Raw genomic sequence first — 17,420 nt, forward strand, 5'->3', positions numbered from 1 at the left:
AACTTAGAGATTATCCAGTTAAATGTTCTCATTTTTAATCTATAAAGAAACTGAAGAAGCAAAATAGTTGATTGACTTGTTCACATCAACCAATTTATTTTGTGGTGGTCCAGGGTCTAACACCAAGGTCTCCAAGCTCTGAGCTTACTTTAGTAGCTTTTCAACAAATTTAATGTAATATCTAGATTAATATAAGTATTACTTAAACTTTAAAACCCCTAAAGCTGAAAAAAAATATTTAAATGTTCCTCCTACTTTACTTGCTTTCTACCTCTACCACATTGGATCTGAATAAACACTCTCTGCTCTCTACAACCTCTTTCAGGCTCTAAAAAATATAGACATAGCACTATGATGATCTCATGATACCGTGACTATGAACACAAATGCTTTATATAGATTCTTATTTTGTAATTAAAATGTGAGCAGGACTGTAGCACAGAAATACCACAAGAAACATAGTAATGAGTGGATCTATGTCCTTAGTAAACCATTTTTTTTTCTTCCCTGGGTCTCAGTTTCTAAGTTGTAAAGAAAATAAGGCTTATTAACTGTAGAGGTAAACAATGTTAGAAGGTAATAAACCCCAAAATAAAGCAAGCATCAAAATACCTATGAATCAGCCATCTCTTCAATAAGTATAAAATTGTTACATTAGTTTCCACTACTCACAAACACTACTAGTTGGGTTTGAGATCATTCATAATAGAACCAACTCAGAAGAAGCTTGAGTGAGAAAATAACAATAAATTTGAATCTACATATCTCTGTCCAGTGATAGTTTCAACCCTGCTTCGTCACAGTGACCTTAAGGCATTGCTTCACACGCACTTCGAATGTCTTCTTAAACATAATTGCATTGTCTAACACACCAGCACTTAGAGATAGTACTTACCCTCAGTCACATTTACAAGGGGGCTACAAATTGCAAGATATTCTGAATCTTCCTCTTCAATTTGAAAAAACCTTTCTTGGAAAATGAATCCTATTTTCTCCCTCAGTCTTTGCTTTGGGTATTTGGTGCCTAATACTGAGAACTATTGGCTCCATAGCAGGCATTCTAGTGCATCAGAATTATGCTAGAAAAGCTGGTCGGTAATTTAAGAGAAAGATGTACATAATATTTATCCATTTTCTATGACTCCTTACTCACTGCATCAATGTGACATGATGATGTAGGTGGGGAGTGCAGGAGGGGGAAGGGAGACAGGGCTTCTGGTATAACCTAGATTGAACTTTTTGTTCAGCTTGGATTTTAAAATAAAATTTTCTAAGTCCATAGCAGAAAAATGATGTTGAAAGCTGGGTTCAGTGAAGGGTTTCTAAATCTCTTTTAAAAATTCTGTTATGTAGCAAGACTTAAACTTTGGGTGCTGAATTGACTGTTGACCACAATATAACAGAGCATGAAGGATAGGCCATATAATGAACAAGGGAGAAGATACCTCATCTCTAAGGTCCAACAACAGAAACCCTAGATACATTGAGAGCATCTTGAACATACTAGGTGCTGGTCCAACTTTATGGTCCCATTCTAATACAGAAAAAGCAATTTATGATGTACTGGAAGCATAAAGTGCAGCATCATCAGTGGGAAAGATATCTATGTAGATGTTTCTGAGATAAAACTTCCAATTGCCCATGGTCTGTGAGTGGCAGGGGATGGGAGACACTCGAGAGAACTAATGAACTAGAAGAGGCCTGGTACAGGATGAAAGGTTCAGACAACTCAAGACTAAAGGGGCCCTGGGTTGTCACTGTGGTTAATACAAGGAAACACAAGGAAAGAGCAGTGGATGCTCTGTAACTCAGGAAGATGCAGACTATCCTGGGAAAAACTACAAGTTTCCTCTGTCCTGCCACTGCAGCCACCATACATAGGGCTTCCTCTGCATACAGACATTATTGTGGAGAAAAGGGAGGGGAAACCCTTTGATACAACATGAGAGAGAGTTTGAACACTGCATGGAATGACTATCTAAAAGACTCTTAAATTAGAAGAAACTAAGTTGCTTTCAGCAGTTAGGTTTAAGTTTTCCACTTAAAATTGGACACACCAGAGGAAGATGATTTAAGTTTTGGGTAATAATGAATGCTACATATGGAGCCCATTCATTTTTTTTTCAATTTTAATCCTGGGATACTGATCTATGAAAGAAATTTTTAATCTTTCTTCTAAGACAAAACCACTACCACCTCCCAGAATGAAGCCAGGATCCTCAAGGTTCTTGCAAAGCATCTTAAGAATGGAACTAGTCTCAAGGGGAAAAAAGAACCTATATTTCTTTTTTCCAGTTTAGTGATCTTTCCTCCTTTCCTTACTAACATAATTATTCAAAACAGGTTTGAATACAGTTAACATAAAATAAGGAATGATTCAGTTGTCATTAAAATATCCAGGCTTAATTTCAGCCTTGACCAAATCCATTAACTATACTCTTCTCTCATAATAAAAATAGATTAGATAACCAGCTAGGTTAAAAGAAGAGCCAAACCAGTTTGCCTATGGCTGGTGGTAGCAAGCTGTAGAGTTCCTCACTAACTGCTGTGCTGATTGACAGGGGCCTCTGAAACAATAGAAGAATATGCCAAACAACTCCCTTTTTGAATCTAACTGAAAACCCCAGAAAGGCTTTCATGAGGCCATGGCTGGCTGGTGTCTTCTTTGATGTGATAAAATTTCAGTCATTTTCAGCTACAGTTGTAATTGCTATGTATGGGGAGGGGTTAGGGGCTGACTATCCAGTATTATTTTATTATTCTTTCAATTCAGTAATAATATAATAACTTAGAGACTTAACAGTTCAGATAAAGAAAAGTGGCCTATTGAGAAACTTTAGTATTTTGCTTTTGACAGGACGTTCTTTCAAACATTTCTTCTGGGGTTAAAAAAAAACCCTATTTGGATTATTTGCATAAGAATATATTTTATTGTAATGTGTCTAGCATTTCCATGGCGGAAAATCCAGGAAAATGAGCAGCATATTATCATTATAAACAATGATATTTAGAATTAGAACAGAAGGTCCTTGGTCATTTTTCAACCTGCCAACCAAATCAATGCTAGACAAAACCTTGTGTGTGTGTGTGTGTGCATGTGCCCTTATGAACAAGCATTTGGGCTGATGAGAGCGTCTTACAGAGATATGGATTTATAATTTGTTACCACCAAAGGAAGCACTTTAAATGGCACTAAGTTAGCCAGAGAGCAGTGGTAGGAGGCAAGGGTCATAAACTCTAGTGCAAGTGTATGCAATGTTTCACTTTTGTGTACATTTTTCAATCTTAAAGCAGATTTACTCGGGATTTAAGACTTTATTAAGGTCAAAAGGATTACATTAAGTTCATAGACACGTTTGTTTTATTAATTGAGTCATAAGTTCTGGCCGTCTGCAAACACATTTGAAAACAGGCATCAGATGGTTTCCATTGCCATAATAGATCAGAAAATCTGCCAGTAAGTCTGTTTGCAGCTCTTAAAAGTTGTTGAACAAAAATGTGTTTTGAACTATCGACAATTACCTGAGAAAACAACTGGATTCTGTAAGTCGATTTGTTTATATTCTCAATACACTCTCTCTCACCATAATTCCTCCATTCTTATCAAGAACTTCCCTTAGCCTCAAGCCATCCACTCCAGGGTATTATAGGTGATCTTGCTTGAAAATACCTCCTCCTTCATTAAGATGGAATATCAAGAGTGTTAACTAGTTTTTATTTTTTAATGATTTACTATTGATAGAGAGGGGGAAGTAGTGAATCTGGAATAGGGAGAGAGTTGGGATTTTGTTATATATGGAAGAACATGTATAAAATATAAAGTATTTTAGATTTTTAAAATATTACCTTACAATGAAATGCCCTGTCAGCATCTTCACAAGCCTACATACTTGCCTCTACACCCAGAGGTAAGGACTGTTCTTAATTTTGTGTTTATCTCCCACTTGCTTTTCTTTATAGTATTTACTGGAGGTGGTTGTATCCCTTAACAATGCATTATTAAGCTTTCCACGTTTTGAATTCTATAAAATGGAGCAACATTTTAGGTATTCTCCTACAACTGTGTTTCCTTAATATCACATTCCTGAACATCTGTCTATGATGTGGCATGTTAGTACAGTTAGCCAATTCTTTTTTTCCCCTAGTTTTATTGAGATATAATTGACACATAATATTGCATAAGTTTAAGGTATACAATATGATTTGATACACATTTATATTGCAAAAAGTTTATCAAAATAAGGTTACTTAACAGATCCTTAGCCTTACATAATTAGCATTTTATTGTTGCTGTTACAGTGAGAACACTAAAGCTCTACTTTCTTAGCAATTTTGCATATACAGTGTGCTCAGTCATGTCCAAATCTTTGCGACTCCACAGACTATAGCCTGCCAGACTCATCTGTCCATGGAATTTTCCAGACAAGAATACTGGAGTGGGTTGCCATTCTTCCTCTAGGGGATCTTCCTGACCCTGGGATCAAACCCATGTCTCTTCTGTCTGCTGCATTGCAGGTGGATTCTTTTACCGCTGCACCCCCTGAGAAGCCCCACGTATACAATACAGTATTGTTAACTACAGTCACCATGCTATACATTACATCCTCAGAAATTATTCATATTATAACTGAAAGTTTATACCCTTTGACCAAACTTTCCCCATTTTCCCACCCCTCAGACCTTGCCAACCACCATTCTATTCCCTGTTTCTATGAGTTTGATATTTTTAGATTCCACATATAAGTGAGATCATATAGTATTTGTTTCTGTCCAACATTTCACTTATCATAATGTTCTCCAGATCCAGCCATTTTGTCAAAATGGCAGGATTTCTTTCTTTTTATGGTTAAATAATATTCTATTATATATTTTCTTTATTCATCCAGCTGTCTGCACATACTTAGAATTTTTTTTTCCATATCTTGGCTATTGTGAAAAATGCTGCAATGACCATGAGAGTAGGGATATTTCTTCAAGATATTGATTTCCTTTCCTTTGGAAATATACTCAGAAACTGGATTGCTGGATCATATAGCAGTTCTATTTTTAATTTTTTGATGAATCTCCATGCTGTTTCATAACTAAAATTAAATCACTTTCAGTGAGTATAGTATTATATCGGTATACTTACCAAAATGTATTTATACATTATCTAAATATCCATAGATATTTTGCGTGTTACTAGTTTTTATTTTCCCAGTACGACAGTGGTATTATAAACATTTTCATACATATCTCATATTATGAATGTGCCCAGTTTTGGCACATGATATATTTGCTCAGGAAAAGAAATATGCGTTAGATTTTCTAGGCAAGAGTACTGGAGTGGGTTGCCATTTCCTTCTCCATCCACTCTACTAGACAATGCCAAACTGAAGTTGTTGAATATCTTCATGAATATTTGTTTTCATTTTTCTAGCTGTGAAATAATTACTTTATTGTGGTTTCAATTTATACTTCTCTGATTGTTAATGAGGTTGAGAAATTCATCATATGTTTATTAGTTATTCATATTTCTTCTCCTGATATGCAGAATTTCAATCTATTCTTATAGATTATATCGAGAAGCCTGGATCAAACAGTCTTAATAATCCTACTAATTTATCTGTACATTTAAATTTTTTATATGTAGACAGTCATAAGATCTGTGAATAATATTTTTGTTTCTTTCTCTTCATTTCTTTTTCTTTTTCTTATCTTATCTTATCCAACCATTTCTTTTTCTTATCTCATTTCATTGTCTATGATCACCAATACAATGTTGAGCAGAGTTTATAATAGCAGGCGCCATGGGCTTTTTCCCAGTTGCAAATGAAACACTTTCAATATTTTACCAGAAATGTGATACTTGTAATATGCTTCTCTTTTTCATTAAATAGGTTTAAAATACTCTCCTCTCTTCATTGTTTACTAAGAATTTTACCATGAGTGAATATTGAATTTTGTCAAATAGTCTTTCTGCTTCTACTGAAATAGTCATATTGCTTTTCATTTAATCTCAAAATTCAGGGAATTCCAATGAACTGATTTTCTAAGATAAAAGCAATTTGCATTCTGGAAATAAATGAATTTGATTACAAATCACTTTCTTTTTACGCATTGCTGGATTTGCTTTGCTAAGATTTTACTTAAAATTTTTTAATATCTATTCATCAATGAAACCTGACGATGTCAACATTATACTGTCTTCATAAAATGAGTTTGTTTTTTCATTTTAAAAATCTGGAATAATCTGTGTAAAATTGGAATTATTTTTTCCTTGAGTATTTCTTGCAACTCAATAAGAATTTGTCCACTTCATCACCAAGTTTTCAATCTGTTAGCTTAATGATTTTTCAATAATATCCTTTTATTACTTTGCTATTCTTTGAGGCATTATAATTTTTCATTCCTGATATTGCTTTCTTGTGCCTTCCATCTTTTATTCTTGATCATTCTTGCAAAAAATTTGCAATTTTTTTTAGCCTTTTCAAAGTACCAACTGTTGGCTTTGTTGACTGCCTATAGTAAAGCTTTGTTTTCTATTTCATTGGTTTCTTATTTTATCTTTATTCTTTGGTTTATTCCACTTTCTTTGGGTTTAGTCTATTGTACTTTTTTCTAATTTCTTAAGTTGTATTCTTAGCTCATTAACAGTTAGCCTTCTCTGCTATAAAAATTTCAAATTATAAATTTCCATGTAAGTATGGCTTTAGCTATATCTCATGAGCTTATATATGTATTCTATTCATTTTTATTTAATGCTAAATATTTAATATTAGCTTTACATTTTCTTTTCTTGATCCATGAGTTAATTGATAATTGTTTTCAAACTTCCAGAAACATGTTTTCTAATTATGTTTTTGTTCTTAATCTCTAGTTTAATTCCAATGTGGTCAGAGAAATGAAAAATGGGATTATTTCCTGATTTCAAAACATTCTGTATCCTATTGCCTTGCATTAAATGCAACATTATAATTTTGATTTCTGCATATAAATGAAAAATGCTTTATTCAGAACAATACATTTTCACTTTCAGAAGAAAGACAATAAGAGATTTTGAAGGAAAAATTAATATTGTTTTGGAATCTACTATTCTCTCCCCCTCAAAATTAAAAAAGGATATGCTGAGGACATACACTTTTTATTGTGATTTAAAAAGCACATAACATAAAATTTATTGTCATAACCATTTTAAGTGTACAGTCCAGTAGTGTTAACTGTATTCACATTGCTTTGAAAGAGATCTCCTGAACTTTTTCAGTCTTTCAAAATTGAAATTCTATATCCATTAAAAAACAACTCTTCTTTCCTTCCTCTCCTCAGCTCCTACTAACTACCAGTCTACTTTCTGTTTCTATGAATTTGACTACTTTAGATACACAATTTGTGTTTTCATAACTGACTTATTTCACTTAATATACTGTTGTCAAGATTCATCCATGTTGTAACAGGTGACAGAACTTCCTGCCTTTTTAAGGCTAAATAGTACTTCACACCACATTTTTTAAATCAATTTATCCACCATTGGACATTTGGATTGCTTCCACATCTTGGCTATTATGAACAGTGCTGCTATGAATATGGGTGTCCAAATATCTCATTGAGGCTCTGTTTTCAATCCTTTAGCATACACATCCAGAAGTGGGTTTGCTGGAAAATACTGTAGTTCTATTTTTAATTTTTTTGAGGAATCTACATATTGTTCTTCATAGAAGTTGCACCATTTATAATACATAAAAAATTTGGAGGGGTTATGCCTGGGTAAAAAAAGCTTTTATTTTTATTTGATATTAGACTATAGCTGATTAGCAATGTTTTATTAGTTTCCTGTGTACAGCAAAGTAATTCAGTTACATGTATACATGTATATATTCTTTTTCAAGTTCTTTTCTCATTTAGGTTATTACAGAATATTGAGCAGAGTTCTCTGTGCTATAGGTTCCTGTTGGTTATCTATTTTAAATATAGCACTGTGCATATGTCAATCATAACCTCCCAATCTATCTCTCCCCTCACCCTTCCCCACTGATAACCATAAGTTCATTCACTAAGCCTGAGTCTCTTTCTGTTTTGTAAATAAGTTCATTCATATCTTTTTTTTTTTAGATTCTGCATATAAGTGACATCATATGATATTTGCCCATTTCTGTCTGACTTACTTCACTTAGTATGATCATCTCCAGGTCCATCTCCAGGTTGCTGCAAATGGCATTATGTCATTCTTTATAAGGGTTGAGTAATATTCTATATGTGTGTGTTGAATTATATTCTGTGTATATATACATATATATTTATGTGTATGTGTGTGTGTATGTGTGTGTGTGTGTGTATATATATATATATATATATATATATATATATGTATACCACATCTTTCCACAGAAGTTGCTCCATTTTATAATACATAAAAGATTTTAAATAAGAAAACAATGCCTAGAAATTCATATGTGGGGTTTTAGTAAATATTTAGTGAGTACTTGGGGATCCTAATGTAGTCCATGAAATATGAATTCAGTTTTCTCTTCACTGTTATTAAAGCAAGCTTCTGTATAGCACAGGAAACTATACTCAGTATTTTGTAATGATCTAGGAGAAAAAAGTCTGAAAAAATATATATGTATGTGTATATATATATATATATGAAACTGAATAATTGTGCATAACACCTGAAATTGACACATCATAAATCAAGTATACTTCAATAAGAGCTTCCCTGATAGATCAGCTGGTAAAGAATCTTCTTGCAATATAGGAGACCACAGTTCAATTCCTGGGTTGGGAAGATTCCCTATAGAAGGGATAGGCTACCCACTCCAATATTCTTGGGCTTCCCTTTTGGCTCAGATGGTAAAGAATCCTTCTGCAATGTGGGAGACCTGGGTTCGATCCCTGGGTTGGGAAGATCCCCTGGACAAGGAAATGGCAACTCACTCCAGTATTCTTGCCTGGAGAATCCCCATGGACAGAGGAGCCTGGAGGGCTACAGTTCATGGGGCTGCAAAGAGTTGGACACGACTGAGCGACTAAGCACAGCACAGCATAGCATACAATAAAATAAAATAATAAAAATTAATGAAAAAATAAGCAGTTTAAAAGAAGTCAACCTATCCCCTTTACAGGTTATCACTAGGGCGTTATGAAGTCATGGCCTATGTCAGCAAACAGAGGCATACCTTGTTCTATTATGCTTTGATTTGTTGCACTTCACAGATATTGCATTTTTTACAAATTGAAGGTTTGAGGTAATTCTGTATTGTCAAATGCAAGCATTTTTAACAACAAAGTATTTTTAAATTAGGGCTAAGATAGGTATATTGTATTTTTAGAATTAATGCTACCACATATTTTATTAGTATACAGTACAGTTTACAGTATAGTATAAGCATAACTTTCATATGCACAGGGAAATCAAAAAATTGTGTGACTTGCTTTATTGTTGTGGTCTAGAACCAAACCCACAATATCTCCAAGATATGTCTGTCATGTTTTATGGTTTCATCTTCATAATGCTGTTAGTATTCAGCTAAGACATTGCTATAGCTGCCTTTTAATCTTTTGCCTTATTCTTGATTTTCATAGTGATACCCTCTAAAGCAGTTTCTCCCCTCCTAATTTCTCCGAGCACTTACTATGCGTCCAATATTGTGCAAAGAGATTTGAGTGTAACCTCATGCTACCCTTTAGAGGCAATAGCAATTGTTAGTCTCAGTTTTTCAAATAGGAAACAGGCTAAGAAAGCTTAAGGACTGTATTGAATTGATTCTAAGAACATATGTCTCATTTCTGAAGTCAGGATGCAGCTTGTAATCAATTGCCTCTTACAATCACTATTGTTCAGACAATAGCTTAGCATAGTAGCTATTACTGTGTGTGCACATACTTGGTCATACTTGCTGACACTGCTGTCAATTTATTTGAATTTATGTACAAAGTACTATACATGATGAGTTTTATTGTCATTTTAAATGCTTTCAAGAGTGTTCACTATGAATTAACATTGAAAGGAAAAGGTATAGTATTTACTGAAAGGCACTGAAAAGAAAGTGGAAGGGGAGCAATTGTTACTAGTGAAACAAATATAAGTATCAATGGAGAATGCATGCAGTAACTTATTTTCTTGCAAAGTAACTTGTGATTTTTGCCTTTTCATACTGTTCATGCCAGCAAATTTGAATAACTCAGCAGTGGCCACAGGACTGGAAAAGGTCAGTTTTCACTCCAATCCCAAAGAAAGGCAATGCCAAAGAATGTTCAGAATACCACACAATTGCACTCATCTCACACGCTAGCAAAGTAATGCTTAAAATTCTCCAAGCCAGGCTTCAACAATACATGAACCATGAACTTCCAGATGTTCAAACTGGATTTAGTAAAGGCAGAGGAACAAGAGATCAAATTGCCAACATCCATTGGATCATCAAAGAAGCAAGAGAATTCTAGAAAAACATCTACTTCTGCTTCATTGACTATACTAAAGCCTTTAACTGTGTGGATCACAACAAACTGTGGAAGATTCTGAAAAGAGATGGGAATACCAGACCACATTACCTGCCTCCTGAGAAATCTGTATGCAGGTCAAGAAGCAACAGTTAGAACCAGATATGGAACAACAGACTGGTTCCAAATTGGGAAAGGAGTATGTCAAGCTGTATATTGTCACTCTGCTTATTTAACTTATATGCAGAGTATATCACGTGAAATGCCAGGTTGGATGAAGCACAAGCTGGAATCAAGACTGCCAGGAGAAAAATCAATAATGTCAGATATGCAGATGACACCACCCTTATGGCAGAAAGCAAAGAGGAACTGAAGAGCCTCTTGATGAAATTGAAAGAAGAGAGTGAAAAAGCTGGCTTGCAACTCAACATTAAAAAACAAAGATCATGATATCTGGTCCCATCACTTCATGACAAATAGAAGGGGAAACAATGGAAACAGTGACAGACTTTCTTTTCTTGGGCTCCAAAATCACTGCAGATAGTGACTGACTGCAGCCATGAAATTAAAAGATGCCTGCTCCTTGGAAGAAAAGCTATGACCAACCTAGACAGCATATTAAAAAGCAGAGACATTACTTTGCCAACAAAGGACCCTGTAATCAAAGCAATATTGTTCCAGGAGTCATGCATGGATGCGAGAGTTGAACCATAAAGAAAGCTGAGCACCAAAGAATTGATGCTTTTGAACTGTGGTGTCGGAGAAGACTCTTGAGAGTCCGTTGGACTGCAAGGAGATCAAACCAGTCCATCCTAAAGGAGATCAGTCCTGAATATTCGTTAGAAGGACTGATGCTGAAGCTCCAATAATTTTGCCACCTGATGTGAAGAACTGACTCATTGGAAAAGACCCTGAAATTGGGAAAGACTGAAGGCAGGAGAAAAAGGGGACGATAGAGGATGAGATGTTTGGATGGCATCACCAACTCAATGGACATGACTGTGATCAAGCTCTGGGAGTTGGTGATGGACAGGGAAGTTGCAGTCCATGGGATTGCAAAGAGTCAGACACGACTGAGTGACTGAACTAACTGAATACTTTAAATAGTGATGTGTCATGGAATTGATGACATCTAGATTTGATGGCATTGGGTATCTTGCCCAGGGTCCTGCAATAACTAAGTAGAAGACAGAGATTTATATGGCAGGCCTGTGCTCCTAACCAGGAGGCATTAGTAGGCGTTCCTTGACTCTCTTATAAGTAAGTGTTTATTTTAAACTAGTGTGTGGGTGGGTGTGTGTGTGTGCACACGCATGCGCACGTGTGCTCAGTCACATCTTACTCTTTGCGACCCCATGAACTGTAGCCCACCAGGCTCCTCTGTTTATGGGATTTCCCAGGCAAGAATACTGGAGTGTGTTTCCATGCCCTCCTCCAGGGCATCTTCCTGACCCAGGGATAGAACCCATGTCTCTTATGTCTCCTGCATTAGCATGTGGATTCTTTACCACTGGGCCACCTGGGAAGCCCAAACTAAATATTACTTGTGCTTTATTTTTTTATAATTTTATAACCATTCTGTGGATGATTATAGACTCCTTGGGAACTATATCCAAAGTAGAGTCAAGAACTATTAAAATTAAAACACCAAAAGAATTAGAAGAGTGACTCATGGTGGCCATCAAATAAAGGGGAAAGACAGACTCTCTCTGCATCAAGTACCTTCAAAACAGCAATGAATGTGTAGCATCTTCCATCATCTGGGAATATCAAGTGTAAGCACAAATTTTATAATCAGTGGAGTTTGAATCTTGGCTCTGTACAGCCATAATTCATAACCCTTTTATCACTCCAGTATTCTTGCCTGGAGAATTCCATGGACGACAGAGGAGCCTGGTGGGCTGTGGTCCATGGGGTTGCAAAGAGTCGGACATGACTGAGCAACTAATACACACACACTCCCTCAATGCTCTCAGAAGCTATCACTCTAAAGAGCTTAATAAAAATAAAACTAAAACTACATAAAAATAAAAAAATTAAGCAAGATTACCTGAGGGTGGTAATGATAGCTCTAACAGTAATAAATAATTATATAGTGCCTTTTTTGTTATATCCCCTCAATTTTATCTCATTTGGTCCTCACAGCAGCACTTTATAGTGGTTAAGAAAAAGTATGTTGGGAATCTTCACACCACGATCTAGGATCAAGTCTCAACTTGACTACTTATCAGCTGTTTGACTTGGGCAAATCACATTATTTTCATGATGTTGTTCAGTCACTCAGTCATGTCCAACTCTTTGTGACTCCATGGACTGCAGCACACCACCTGTCCTTCACCATCTCCTGGAGCTTGCTCAACCTCATGTCCATTGAATTGGTGATGTCATCCAACCATCTCATCCTCTGTCATCCTCTTCTCCTCCTGCCTTCAATCTCTCCCAGCATCAGGGTCTTTTCCAGTGAGTCAGCACTCCGCATCAGGTGATCAAATTATTGGAGTTTCAGCTTCAACATCAGTCCTTTCAATAAATATTCAGGACTGGTCTCCTTTAGGATGGACTGGTTGGATCTCCTTGCAGTCCAAGGGACTCTCAAGAGTCTTCTCTAACACCACAGTTCAAAAGCATCAATTCTTTAGCACTCAGCTTTCTTTATGGTCCAACTCTCACATCCATACATGACTACTGGAAAAACCATAGCTTTGATTATACAAACCTTTGTCAGCAAAGTAATGTTTCTGCTTTTTAATATGCTGCCTAGGTTGGCTATAGCTTTTTTTCCAAGGAGCAAGCATCTTTTAATTTCAAGACTGCAGCCATGGTCCACAGTGATTTTGGAGCCCAAGAAAATGAAAAGTCTTTCACTGTTTCCATTTTTTCCCCTATCTATTTGCCATGAAGTGATGGGACCAGATGCCACGATCTTAGTTTTTTGAATGTTGAATTTTAAGCCAGATTTTTCACACTCCTCTTTCACCTTCATCAAGAAGCTCTTTAGTTCCTCTTTGCTTTCTGCCATAAGGGTGGTATCATCTGTATATCTGAGGTTATTGATATTTCTCTCAGAAATCTTGATTCCAGCTTGTGCTTCACCTAGCCCAGCAATTCTCATGACATACTCTGCATATAAGTTAAATAAGCAGGGTGACAATATATAACCTTGATGCACTCCTTTCCCAATTTGGAACCAGTCCATTGTTCCATGTTCCATTCTAACTGCTGCTTTGTTTTTCTCATTTTTAAAATTAGGGTCTAATAATAATAATATGTGCCTTGAGTGCTAGTATGAGAATGAAATGAGATAGTGCTAATAAAGCAATTCAGCACAATGCCTACTGTGTAAAGGCTGAATAAATGCCATTATTAGTAGTAAAACAACCCTGTGTATAACTAAACAATTTACAAATGAAGAAACTAAGGTTCAGAGAGCTTATGTCAATACCCAAGGTCACACAGCTAGTAAGCAGCAGAGGTGCTACATAAACTCAGAAGAGCACATGCCTTGGGTGCAGGCAAAGTGTGTAATCGAAAAACTCTTGAAGTCTGTGCCAACTCAGTAACAGCTATTCTTTTATGATCTCCATGTAACTTGACACATTGTTGTAAGAGTTATAAAATCTTGAAAATCATTTTTCCCTCTTTCATAAAGTCTGCTGATGGATGGAGATAGAAATAAACATTGAGTTAACTTGGTTGACCAGGGAGTAAACTGTAGCTATGTCTTCACAAATTCAAGACATATTTGATATAATTTTTTTTGAACAACAGAGAATATGGATGGGGTGTCAGGAGCTTAATGTAAAGGATCTGACCTGTACTAAAACCCACTTGAATTTCCTATTACTCTAACCCGTGGTGATTATTCGAATTTGCGTGCAAGCTCTTCATCTGCATAATTAGTTCCACTACCTTGCAGAAGCAGATTGAGACCTAATCAAGGAGGTCAAGAGTTGGACAAAAGTGAGCTCCAGAGGAGAGAATTGTGTTTAACCCCTGCTCTTAGATGCAGCTTTGTGTTCAGGAGCCACTGAGCTGGGAACAAAGGGATGGCCCAGGGTACAGAGGAGATGGAGAGAAAAGCTCTGAGAAGACAGTCTTGTAGATTTCTGGAGCTGTGAAGCAACGGAGCAGAGAGGCACTGACAATCCAGATCAAATCATGAGAATTGCTCAACAAAGGCAGGGATGCCCTCAAGAATTCAACAGCTAAGAGAAAACCCAAAAGAAGTTCCTCAGAAAGAAATGAGTGCTGGTAGAGGTCACAGAGCAGACCACACCAGAGGTGAGACGACCACATCCGAGCAAGAAGGCAACAGCAGTGGCACCAACACACCTCAGCACAGGGTACTGAACCAACCATGCTGGTGGAGTGGGTAAACCTCTCCAAGAGAGAAGCACTTCCCACAAAGAACGGTTAAGCAGTCTGCCCTTGCAGAGAGGCCAAGGCAACGCAATCACCTGAAGAAATGGCATCCCCCTCCTTTGAATTGTATGCTTTCATCCTCACCAATAGAGAGACCCTGTCCTGGAAGAATGGACAGATTCTCTCCAGCAGAAAAACTGGGTCTTGAGGAAGTTGGAGAGATCACATGCTAGGTCAAGTCAAAACTGAGAAGCAAGCCCCCCAACAAGGGCAAGCATGCTGAAAGAGACCAGTGAGCAGTCCAGGAGCTGCTAAGGACCTCATGACTCAGTTCAGTTCAGTTGCTCAGTCATGTCTGACCCTTTGTGACCCCATGGACTGCAGCACACCAGGCCTCCCTGTCCATCACCAACTCCCGGAGTTTACTCAAACTCATGTCCATTGAGTCGGTGATGCCATCCAACCATCTCATCCTCTGTCGTCCCCTTCTCCTCCTACCCTCAATCGTTCCTAGCATCAGGGTTTTTTCAAATGAGTCAGTTCTTTGCATCAGGTGGCCAAAGTATTGGAGTTTCAGCTTCAACATCAGTCCTCATGACTACTAGCAAAGAGATCCTTCCAAAGAGATCAGGGAGCATATTCCTTGTTGGTCTGTGCCTAACTGAGAAGGTTTCTGGGTGAAATCTTGGGTGAGGATGCATCAAAGTGTGGTAGTGACAACTACAGAAGACTGTCTCTGGCCCCCAAAGTTCCTTTGACAACAGGGAGAAGTAGTTGCCATGTGTGTTAGTCACTCAGTTGTGTCTAACTCTTTGCGACCCCATGGGTTGTAGCCTGCCAGGTTCTTCTGTCCATGGAATTCTCCAGGCAAGAATACTAGAGTGGGTTGCCATTTCCTTATCCAGGGGATCTTCCCAACCCAGGGACTGAATCCGTGTCTCCTGCATTGGCAGGCAGATTTTTTACCATCAATACATGTATTGACTCTTTAATTTTTCTGCTTAAGTAGCTTTGGCATCTTAAAAGACAAGAACATTAGTATTTTGTAATAAGCAATTGTACTTTTTTTAAGAACATAAGTCTTAGCAATAAGTCTTTTGGATCGGTATCATCAGGCAAGGAAAACAAAAGCAAAAATAAACAAATGGGACTTAATTTGACTTGAAAGCTTCTGACAAGCAAAGGAAACCATCAAAAAATGAAAAGACAATTTACTGAATGGAAGAAAATATTTGCAAATGATATGTCTGATAAGGGGTTAATATTTTAAAAATATAAATAGCTCTTACAATTCAATATAAAAAAAAACCAAACAACTCTATTAAGCAACTGCACTTTCATTCAGATACATGCATTCTGTTCTTCGTTAAACAGAAACTTTTTCGTAAGCTCGTAAGGTAAAAAATGACAGAGCAGCTCACAGCATTCTTGTCTTTAGGTTACAAATGCACCAAGTGAATCCGAATGAATTCACTAAACGCCAGCTTTCTGGAAATTCAAAATTTAAGAACTGACTACTTTCCACTAGCAAGTTGACAAATTAGCACTGGATAAAACGTCAACATAGAGTCTACGTTAGCATCTTTGTACATTCTGTTACATTGATTCATAATTTATAACCTGTCACTTCTATGGAGAAGCACACAGACACCTAGATATACATACACATGCATATGCATTCTCATATATTCATTTGCACACTCTCACACATATTTGCATGATCTCATACACACACCACCTACACAGAGCCTCACACATACACCCACGTATACTCACACTCACACCCACATGCATACTTATGTAGGTAAAGCACACATTTGCACACTTATACATTGATACATTGGCTTTCCTGGTGGCTCAGATGGTAAAGCATCTGCTTGCAGCATGGGAGAACCAAGTTCGATCCTTGGGTGGGGAAGACCCCCTGGAGGAGGGCATGGCAACCCACTCCAGTATTCTTACCTGGAGAATTCCATGGACAGAGGAGCCTGGGAGGCTACAGTCCATGGGGCTGCAGAGAGTTAGACATGGCTGAGTGACCAACACACACACATTGATACATACACTCACAAATACACATACATATACATTTAGCAAATGCCATGCATAAATAAGCCACTTTTATTGAGCCCACACAGCAACACTGTGAATTAGGTAGTACTAACTCCATTGAACGGATGAGGAAATTGAAGCTTAGGAAAGTAAAAGAACTTGTCAAGGTCATGCAGTTAATAAATGAAAGGGTGTGTCTGACTGCAAACTCTGCACAGCTGTCTTAAAACAGCTGAATTAAAAACAAACCATAGCACTGTTTATAATAGCCAGGACATGGAAGCAACCCAGATGCCCATCAGCAGATGAATGGATAAGGAAGCTGTGGTACATATACACCATGGAATATTACTCAGCCGTTAAAAAGAATTCATTTGAATCAGTTCTAATGAGATGGATGAAACTGGAGCCCATTATACAGAGTGAAGTAAGCCAGAAAGATAAAGATCATTACAGTATACTAACACATATATACGGAATTTAGATAGATGGTGGCGATAACCCTATATGCAAAACAGAAAAAGAGACACAGAAGTACAGAACAGACTTGAACTCTGGGGGAGAACGTGAGGGTGGGATGTTTTGAA

The sequence above is a fragment of the Muntiacus reevesi genome, chromosome X (genome assembly GCF_963930625.1).
Source record: "Muntiacus reevesi chromosome X, mMunRee1.1, whole genome shotgun sequence".
NCBI classification, from domain to species: domain Eukaryota; kingdom Metazoa; phylum Chordata; class Mammalia; order Artiodactyla; family Cervidae; genus Muntiacus; species Muntiacus reevesi.